Source organism: Neolamprologus multifasciatus, chromosome 17, assembly GCF_963576455.1.
Source record: "Neolamprologus multifasciatus chromosome 17, fNeoMul1.2, whole genome shotgun sequence".
In the NCBI taxonomy this organism is placed as follows: Eukaryota; Metazoa; Chordata; class Actinopteri; order Cichliformes; family Cichlidae; genus Neolamprologus; species Neolamprologus multifasciatus.
Window position 1 is genome coordinate 18519622 of NC_140455.1, and position 11676 is coordinate 18531297.

Genomic DNA, 11676 nt, shown 5'->3' on the forward strand with positions numbered 1-11676 from the left:
TTCTTCAGTTCCAAGGTCAAATGGTGGAGAGTCCCAGATATAAACCTGGTGGGAGTGTCCCCCCACAGAGGGACGAAAGGACCCCCTGATGATCCTCTAATCGCCTGAGCCAAGGTGTGGAACTGGGTGTGGGTCCCAATCAGCCAGAGTTTCGGGTGAGTTCATTGTGAAACCTGGCCCCACCTTATCATGCGAATTCCTGAGGTCAGATGGCCCAGGGTGTGAGTGGGCGTTAAGGCGTCTGGGAAGGGATCTCAAAACTGGATTATAGATGGCAGAGAGTTGGTGTCGTAAACCACCGCCTCTGTTCAAAGATGGTCGCTCACAGTGGACATAGATGGCTTCTTTCACTCCTCTTTCAAACCATCTGTCCTCTCTGTCCAATATGTGAACATTGGCATCCTCGAAAGAGTGTCCTTTATCCTTAAGATGCAGATGGACAGCTGAGTCTTGTCCTGTGGAGGTGGCTCTTCTGTGTTGTGCCATGCGCTTGTGAAGTGGCTGTTTGGTCTCTCCAATGTAGAGGTCTGGGCATTCCTCGCTGCACTGTACGGCATACACCACATTGTTAAGTCTGTGTTTTGGCGTTTTGTCTCTCCACTGCCTCCGTGGTGGGTATCTTCACGTGCATACCCACCACGGAGGCAGTGGAGACTGTCAGAAAACAACTACAAGAAGACAACTCCTTGGAGGACAGGACCAACTTCACACCCGATCAGATTTGCACACTGTTAGACCTCTGCCTCACCACTACATATTTCAAATACAACGAAGGCTATTACAGACAAAAACATGGCTGTGCCATGGGCTCCCCCGTGTCACCTATTGTAGCCAACCTTTACATGGAGGAAGTGGAAAGGAAGGCTCTTGGCTCTTTCAAAGGAAGAGTACCCAGCCACTGGTACAGATATGTGGACGACACCTGGGTCAAAATCAAGACACAAGAAGTGGAATCCTTCACTGCGCACATCAACGCTGTGGATAAAAACATCAAGTTCACCAGGGAAGACACAAAGGACGACTGTTTGCCTTTCCTGGACTGCGCTGTGCACATTGAAGAGAATGGCAACCTCAACATCGAAGTTTACCGGAAGCCCACACACACGGACCAGTACCTCCTGTTTGACTCCCATCACCCTCTGGAACACAAACTTGGAGTAATTAGGACCCTACACCACCGGGCAGAACATGTTCCCTCTAAGCCTGAAGGGAAAAAGAAGGAACACACACATGTAAAGGAAGCACTCAAAACGTGCGGTTATCCTAAATGGGCGTTCTTAAAGTCAGCAAAGAGGCACAGAAAAGAAGATCAGACACCAGCGAGGGAGGATAAGAAGGACAGACGCAACAACATTGTCATCCCCTATGTAGCCGGTGTATCAGAGAAACTCAGGAGGGTTTTCTCCAAGCATGACATCCCGGTGTACTTCAGACCCAGCAACACACTCAGACAAAAACTGGTTCACCCGAAAGACAAAACGCCAAAACACAGACTTAACAATGTGGTGTATGCCGTACAGTGCAGCGAGGAATGCCCAGACCTCTACATTGGAGAGACCAAACAGCCACTTCACAAGCGCATGGCACAACACAGAAGAGCCACCTCCACAGGACAAGACTCAGCTGTCCATCTGCATCTTAAGGATAAAGGACACTCTTTCGAGGATGCCAATGTTCACATTTTGGACAGAGAGGACAGATGGTTTGAAAGAGGAGTGAAAGAAGCCATCTATGTCCACTGTGAGCGACCATCTTTGAACAGAGGCGGTGGTTTACGACACCAACTCTCTGCCATCTATAATCCAGTTTTGAGATCCCTTCCCAGACGCCTTAACGCCCACTCACACCCTGGGCCATCTGACCTCAGGAATTCGCATGATAAGGTGGGGCCAGGTTTCACAATGAACTCACCCGAAACTCTGGCTGATTGGGACCCACACCCAGTTCCACACCTTGGCTCAGGCGATTAGAGGATCATCAGGGGGTCCTTTCGTCCCTCTGTGGGGGGACACTCCCACCAGGTTTATATCTGGGACTCTCCACCATTTGACCTTAGAACTGAAGAAGCCTCTCGGATGAGAGGTGAAACGTCTTCAAGTAACTTAAAGAAGTCCAGACGCTTTTCTTTGCAAGCTCCTTTGACTACGATGACCTGGATGACTGAGAACCTTCACAGACAGTTCCCTGCAATGCTCCGCTTTGGTTTTTATTTTGCCTTTCATTGTTAATAAATTTTCTCACAGCTACACTATTGTCCATGCTTGCGTTTGGGTTCAAATCCTCCTCCTCCAGACGATCTGCCACGCAGATCGTGACAAGGTGACAGTCAGCAGAGGGTTAGGACAGTTGTACACCAGTTGTGTATGACAGTTGTCTGCGGTTTAATAGGCGAGTGGGTCCATCACACGCTTCGCCATGTGACTGGGCTGGGCAGACATCTCCAAAATCATTGAAGCACTTTTGGAAAAAGGACAAACCAACCAGATATCTGAAGATTAAACCGCTACAACAAAACAATTTTAAAGGGGTAATAGGGTATTTCAAAGCATGGTTCAGTTATTTTCAACATGTTCATAGTTGTTGTTGAGAAACCCCACCAGGCCAAAGCAATGGTTTTGACTCAATCAGCATTAACCTCGCCTCCTGACTCTGATGGGTGAGGCTGACAGATAAAATTAATTCAAGAACAAAGCCACAGGGTCAGGATTGCCAAAATAAAATAAATAAATACATAATTAAATAATTAAATGTGTCATTAATTAAATAAAAATTGAAATAAAGAAATAATTGATTAAATGTTTTAAATTGAATGAATGGGCATTTAATAAATTATTTAAATATTGATTTAATTAATTCATTCAAATGTTATTAATTAATAAAAAATTTATTAATTATTTAATGGTGTATTTAATTGATTTATTTTGTCACTCCTGGCCCTCCACATAACCAGACCAGAGGCTCGCTTTCCATTCAAAACATCCTCCAGTCAGCTTGGGTCCTCATTCTTCTATAATTCCTCTGCCACCGCAGCCATGACACAGATAAGATAAAATAAAAACTCCATTGATTCCTCTTGGGGAATTTCACTTGTCACAGGAGCAATAAAAAGTTAGGAAAACGGACACAAGAGTAGAAAAAAATATAACATGTAATATCAAGACAAGCAAAAAATACAAATAGAAAACCAAAGATAAAGGTGAATAACAGTGGTCCCTCGCTATAACCTGGTTCACCTTTTGCGGCCTCGCTGTTTCGTGGATTTTTTTGTGCATTTTGCATCCTTTTTTGTTTGTTTGTTTGCATTGTGTTCTGCGTCCTGATCGGCTGTAGACCACTGTCAATCAATCTCCTCCGTTCCGTTTCTTCTGTCCTGTAAAAAATGCATTCAGCTTGTCAAATTTACATAAATCTTTGATTGCTAGCAGTGTGACTCTTAAGTGCTGTACTGTATGTTTGTAGGTTTTCTCCCCAACAAACACAATAATGTTGACGAAATGTTTTTCACCGTTAAAGGAACCTGCGGTAGCACCCAAAAGGCAGGGGAAGATGCTAACCATCGCACAAAAAGTTAAAGCTAAAGGAAGATAGAACTTATCGTACTTTTAACTCATTATAAACAATTACAAAATCCAACAAATAACAAAAATGAACACCAGATAAAGAAAAGTGAATGGTTCAGTCTAAAATGTGCTCCAGTCAGACATTAAACTTCAGTAAAATTATGCAGTAATGAAACTTAACTTTAATATGAGCCAAACCGATTTTCTCAGTTGTAAATAAAAAAGTGAACAAAACGTGACCCAACAGAACCTGAATGAATTATGTCCAGTGTTTAACATCTACTGAAGCAAATTAGTTTGACTTTCATTTGGCCTGCACTACACCTTGTAATATAATTTTAATTGTAATTGTACTATTTGTTCCTTGTTCTGCCCGCAATGCAGTTTTATTGTGAAGCACTTTGATGTACACTAGACTTTTAAATGTGCTGTAGAAATACATTTTGACTTGACACTGACTGCTAAAACTCAGCGAAGGTGTGTGCCGGTGTTGTGCCAAAAACTGATTGTCTGCCAAAAACTGATTTCCGGTATTTGCCAAAAACTGATTGCTCGTATTTAAATTGCTATAAGTAACTTGTTGGGCTATAATATGTGAAACATATGTCAAATGCATCCCTCATGGATGACATAAAGTCATATTGAGCTACAAACAACATTAGTGTAACAAGGTAGAAGCCGCAATCAGTCTTTGGCAGTGACTTTTATATAACCTTTATTTATGCTGTTAAAAAAAGTCTAATTAACATTACAAATGTCTTTTGTAAGAAGTAGTTGGACAGCAGAAATGGCTCAAATATTACAATAGTTCTGTAAAAATATTTAAAGTGGGGATAAAGGACCGGATTGGTTATAATGTAAGTACAATAACACAGAGCTGTAAAGATACTTGAAAAAACAGATAATTTTTTAATTCCATATATAGCCCCTTTGTAAACGCTGTTCACCGAAGTCTATTTACCAACATAGATATTACACATAAAAAATACACGCAAACATTGGAAATCAGTTTTTGGCAGGCAATCACTTTTTGGCACAACACCGGTAACCGGATATCAGCCGCTGATAAAGTGCTCTGTAGTGTCCATCTCCTCCTTTTAAATCCTGTTTGTTATCTTTAACCCACACCATTCACTCTAAAAGAAACACAAGCTCCAGCACTTTTGCGCTCAGAAAACAAACTACATTTAGGTCTACTTAATTTGTGCACAAATTTGCGTTATATTGAGCAGCTGCCCACGTTAAACTGCAACTATCACCAGGTGATGTGTTTCCAGAATCAGCAGCAGGTGTTTAACAGCTGACAGGTGAGCAGGAAGTACTGTATGCGTGTAAACTGAGGGAATATCAAGCTGGTCAGTGGTGCCGTGAGGAAAATGTCAGCTTGTTATTTATAGAAACACAAGACAAGGCAAAATTTTAATTAAAATCATTATTCCTTCATTGTTTTCTGAAGATAATATTGATGCATCTATGCATTTGTCTAAGCATCTGGAACACGGAGAGTGGAATATGTAAACATATCTAACTGGTTAACGTAAAAAAAAACAGTTAGCCTGGAACACCGGGACTGTGAGCTCGGTACACTGTGTCAGCTGACTGTTAGCAGAACTAGCAGCATCACCGAAAACATTGTTGCACTTTTGTTCTATGTTGACAACCTGACCAGAAACCAAAGCAAACCAACAGCAACTTTATAAACTCAAAGCACAACATAGAAGAGCCAACTTGACAGGACAAGACTCGACAGTACACCTGCATCTAAAGGACAAAGGTCACTCTTTTGAGGATGCCAATGTTCACATTTTGGACAGAGAAGACAGATAGTCTGAAAGAGGAGTGGAAGAAGCCATCTATGTCCACTGTGAGCGACTATCTTTGAACAGAGGGTCTGGTTTATGACACCAACCGTCTGTCACCCACTATGCAGTACTGAGATCAATTCACAGGTGCCTCTAACCACACTCACATCTTCTGTCAGGTGAACTCAATAGTTCAAATGATAGAGTGAGGCAAATCTGTTGACTTGCTTTCTAGTCACAAACACTGTTTGTTGTCTCTCTGGAACTTAAAAACTACTTGGTTTTGTGAACTAGTCAACAGGATGAATCGATTACACTGAGATGGTGCGTTAGTTTTTCAGTTAGCAGCACCACGTGCTGGTCATATTCAGGATCAAAACACTGGCTCCATCACAATACTAGCCAATGTATTCATTATATATTATTCATACACCAACATAGTTTTAAGAAGTAAATAGGTCAAGGTGTCCAAATAACAAACAAAGGCACATTCATGAGGATGTGAAATTTTTTTATAGAAGCGAAACTCAATGTGACAAAAAAAAAAAAAAAAAAAACACCCACAAACGAGGTGTTGTATTCTCATGCTGCAGGTGGGTGCGAGCTTTCAGTGGTTGTGTGCTGGATTTTTTTTTTTTTTTTTTTGGTTTGTCACACTGTGAGAAAACTCTGTGGAAGTTTAAAATCTGCAAGATGCAACTGTATGTGCTGCTCTGCATCTGTACAAAAAAGATTCACGGCTGAACTAGAGATGGACCGACCCGATATTATGTATCGGTCCGATACTGACCTAAATTACTGGATCGGATATTGGAGAGAAATAAAAAATGTAATCCGATCCATTAAATATCATGAAAGCACCTCACAAAACTTGCGACACGCCGTAACTCGCCTCATAAAGTTAGCACGTTGGAGCAGTATGCATCACATCATTGAGCGGCTGTAGCGGGAGAACTGTCAGTGGTCTGGTTGAGCATTTGGAGCCCCGCTAACAACCCGGCATTTCATCTCCGACAAAGTTATCCTAGAGAGAAGTAAAGCAAGTGCGTAAGTTCATCTCTGAATGTTTGTAAAGCATTCCCATGTTAAGCTTAACAACCAATATATGGAGCGACTGCCTCTTCTCTCTCCCTCCCTCTCCTGCTGCTACTTCAATCGTGAAACTGAAACGTGAAACCTTTCTGTCACGAGTTCGTCTCTCTTGTTTGTTTTTGGCCCACTTCGCACCAGAAACAGGAAACCAGCGGCTGAACAACAGCAGCACGTTTAAGCTTGATAAGCTGTTGTTAGAATTTATTTAATATTACTTTCTACACCAGGATCCTTTTTTTATGTAGCTGACGGCTGGTAACTGTGCAGGGGCGGATCTAGCAAAGTTTAGCCAGGGGGGCAGATAGGGCATTAACAGGGAAAAGGGGGGCACAAAGACATACTTTTCTTTCTTATTCTCATTTAAAATGTCTAGCTTTTATTAAATAATTATCTGAATCTTACACCCAAAGTTTTAATTTGATGTAAAATGAATAGAAGTCCATTACTGTATATAGTAACTGTTAAGTCTAATATACCCTAGTAAGCTATACTACTTTTTCCTTTGGGAAGGCTGTGCAGTCTGCAATTCTGTTAAAGAAAGATGCTGAATCTATTTAATTATTCTTGAAAAATAATTGGTTTCTGCGCAATTTTTTCCACACTGCATCAAATTCAGGTTGATTATGTCGATTAAGCATCATGAGGTGGAGGGTGGGGGGTGGTTCCCTATTTTTTATTTATTTTTTAATTTTTTTTGTTGCTGGGAGTTGGAACCCTATTAGTTAGGTTGTTCAATATTTCCACTAAGTACTCTTTAAAATACCAGAATAGGGAGGATGGTGTAGGTTTAAGTTTATTAGATTGATCAGTGTTGTGAAACTATGAACTATTTTTTTTTTTTGCATACAGGTATAACAGAATAGCTTTAGTGTTGTTGTTGTTTTTAAACTTGAGTATGAATTTATACAAAATGCAGCGAGATATAAAAAAAAAAACAGTTTTATTGATTTAAAAAACACTATATCGGATTCATGTCGGTATCGGCAGATATCCAAATTTATGATATCGTTATCGGACATAAAAAAGTGGTATCGTGCCATCTCTAGGCTGAGCACAGCAGTGTCCTCAAATAACCACCACTGAATGCACAAAAATGTCCAGCATTGAAAATGATGCAGCAGACCACACCACACGCCGCTGCTGTCAACTAAAAAAGGAAACTGGATCTGCATGTATGAGAGAATCAGTCTGTGGTGGTGAAGTTTTCTTTGGTTGATCTAATATCATCTTAGTGGTTCGAATGCCATATCTTGAAGAACAGCACACCTGTCAAAACATCACAATGAGCAACACTCACACATCGTCACGCTGGAGCATCTCACACTGAAATAAAATGCCACACAAACATTACAGCAGTCTAACAGCTGTTTCCACAATAATGATAAAAGCATCATTCAAAAAAGAAAAATGTATCTCAAATTTGTTTGGGAGTTATGGTGCTGAGTTTGTTAGGCTTAATCAACTCATTTAGCAAATCATAATCCAGTAAACAGAACTGAAGTGTGGCTGAGCAGTGATTGATTTTTTGGATGTGCAGCCGTCACCTGTAATGTGGAAAAGGATCACAACCTCCAAAGTGAGTTTTTAAAGAGTTTTTAATACAGTGTTCCTGATAAAGTGCTCAGTTACTTTATAGATGACTGATATATATGACACTAGATATTGTTTACCTTTAATTTCTTTATCAGAAGTCTAAAAAGAACAAATGTTATGTAGTTTGATAGCAAATACTGTTACACTAAAATATCTTAGAACAATGTCACGTACACCTTTTAAGTACAGTTTACATAATTTATAAATGTAATACATAAATAAATGTATATCTATATGAATCTGATTTTTTCTTTGAAGCATGTTGCCATTTTGTGACTGCAGGAAGGTTAGCAGAGATCATGGCCTTTAACTTCAAGCAGTTGAGGTTTTGGTAAGGAACACTTCTGGGAGACATCATTTTCACATCACAGTTTCTGAACCACAAAGAGGTGCACCTAGACGAGAGGAAGATGAAAGCAGGTCGGTGAGAATTCTTCTAAATCTTTTTGTGTTTTTGTAAGTGGTTACTTAGAAATAGGTCATAGCGTTTACAGAACTCCCACTCTCTGCTAGTCTTCTAAATGTGTCGCGTTAATATAAAAATTACTTAACTATAAACTTACAGAGTGCAGTAAGTTTTTTTATATTTATATAAGATATTTAAAGAAAGACTAATCGATGTTTATATTTTAAACGTCTTTGATTCGATATAAAAAAAACACTGGAGAACAGACACTACATAAAACGACACAGTTGCAAAAGAATCCAATAAAGACATATTAGAAGGGGCTTCCCAGATTAAGAATTTACCAGATACTGATACTTTATCGCTTGCAGGTGGAGATGTGTGCTCTGAAGTTGATTAGGTCACACGTGAAAAACAGGAGTCTGAGTCATTCTCACCTTGAAACTTCAAAGACCCAGTGTGCACAAGAGTACATTAAACCCTTAATGCCACCATCACTCCCTGTAATTTAAGATTACACTTCTTAAATGCTCACACCCAGTGTTTGTCATATTTGAAACATATTTGAGGAAGACAAATTAACTCATGCCAATTAAAATGTCATTGATTCAAAACATACAAGGAGGCTTAATAAAAGCTCTATTTAAAAAAAATTTAATGCTGTATCTATAGCAACTAATACTTGTATTATTAACAACTTCATTAATAGTATTAAAATTTATATTATGCTTCCAACTGGCTTGATAACACGGAGCTGAAATATCACCCACTAATATAGTTTGAATATGTTACAAGTAGAAGGAGTGATGGGAACACTGTTGTCTATAAAAACATTTTTAGTTTGTTTCTGCTCTGAGGTATGCTGAAAAACAGCCCCACACTGTGATGTTCCAATCTCCAGACTTCACAGTTGGTGCGGTGTTTTGATGTTCCTAAGGTAACATACAGTACCTTCTGACCTAACATGGTTTGTGTATTATGACATCCAAAGACTTTAATTTTGGTCTCATCTGACGAGACTATATTCTCCTAGTATTTCACAGGCTGGTTAAATGTTCTTCAGCAAACCTTAAACACACCTCAATGGAGTCTTGCGCGTTGAGCGTGCATACAGGCCATGTCGTTGGAATTGTACCTGTTGACCTTCATGTCTTCCTCTAGCTCTCCACAAACGCTCCTTGGCTCTTGGATAACTCTTCTGATAATTATTTTCACTTCTGTCTGAAGTCTTGCGAGGAGCACCTGGTTGTGGTGGGATTATGACCCCAACAGCGCTCACTGGAACTTTCACTGGTTTAAAAGTTTTGCAACAATAAGGTTGTGAAGATCTTGAGAGAGCTTGTTGGTTTTACCCATTATGAGATGTTTCTTGTGTGACAGCTTGGTAATGAGACACTTTTTTTAGGTCATCAGTTGGGACTGAACCAGCTGATTTCAGCTGGAGTCAACACACTCGATGCATTTTTACACTTCCCTGTCTTTATGTGTTCAGTGCTTTTTCACTATGCCATTTCACATAATTTATGAACATCTAAGGTTTGATTTTTTTGGCATGTGTGGATTGGATGGGTTGTTACCTACATCTGGTGAAAAGTTCATGTCAATGGCACCTTTAGAATCATATTTACTTAGAAAAGAATGTCATAATGATTTCTGTTGTTTCTATTTTCTTTTCCTAAATTTAGTCTGTTTTCACAAAAAAGTGGATTCAATGAATGACATCTATCTTTCACACACACCAGCATAAAAATCAGGATGTTTAGGAGAAATCTAAGGACCTAAGATGGTGTTGGTGTAAATCCAGGATGTTTTACTGTCTCAGGTTTTATGTATGAGTATTTAATTTAAAAAATAAAATCTAGTCTTCTAGGTTTTAAAATCTCGAGATGAAGAACAACATGTCATATTACAGAGTTTTTTTAAAAAACAAAACAAAAAACAAGCAAAAATGTAGAAGCAGTGTGAGAAATAACTTCACCCATAATTCAGTAGCATGCGCTTTGGCAACAATAACTAAGAAATAATGGTTTTCTGCATGACTTTATCAGTTCTCACATTGTTTTGGAGGAATTTCAGTCCACTCTTCTCCACCACTACCTTTAAGCTTTAAGTAGAAATAAGTCATTTGCACTGATATGCTGTATCTGGCTTTCACCAAACAAGGCACTGGGCATTATGGCCAAACGCTTAAGTCTCGTCTGTCCAAAAGACATTGTTCCAGAACTCTTCGGGTTTGCTCAGATGCAACTTTGCAAACCTGAGCAGCTGTCGTATTTATTTTAGACAAAAGAGACTTTCTCCTGGCAACCCTTCCAGACAAGACATGCTTGTTTCTTCCTTTTCTATTTGTAATGTCATATAACCTTTAACATGCTGAGGCCTGTAGATGACTTGTGGGTTTTTTTGCAGTTTCGCTGAACACTCCACGTTCTGAATTTACTGGGACTTTCACTTATTACCTGGCTGGCAACAGTCTTTCTCAGTGTACAAAGATGGGTGTCAAATTGTTTGGCAATGACCTTTTCACCCTTCAAAGACTGATGTTGATGCTTGTAGGTATTTTGTTAACACACACCCGAATGCTCCAGAACAGCAACTGTCTGCTTTTATAGAAGTTCTTGTATTTCCTGATATGCAAAACCTTTGAACTGAAAGGTGTTGAGGGTGTATTTTCCTCTCACTTTGACTGCGTTTGTTTCCTGGAGGCTTTTTTGTAATGAGCTCATTTTCCGAGACCAACATCAACCTGCAGAGTTCATAACTTTAGCTGAAAGATAAACCAAAGTGATATAGGTAGCAACATTTTTCTGGCCATATTGTTCAGTTTGCGATTTGTTAATTTTGAGCTCTTTGGGACTCCATATCAGTGTGTGCAACATTGGAAAAGGTTACCCTTTGAAGACGAAAGTCTGAGCATTGCTTTTGGGTACAAATCATTCATCTTAAAAAAAGAAAACGATGAAAAATCAAGCAGTTTAAAAAAAAGTGACACTTCCAAAACAATCTGTTATTTTTTTGGGAAGAATATCATTTTTGTTTTCTTCTTCTTCTGCAAGAACCAATTCACTCACTGTTTTATATATTTTTGTGTACAATGTTTTTCATGGAGCAGAGATGACTGGAGCAACAAATGCAGTGGGGGAAAAAAATCAGTAGTTCACAGCTGAGACAAAAGAGAGAAAACTTGGGCAGATTTCATCACTGCTATGAGAATATGACTAGA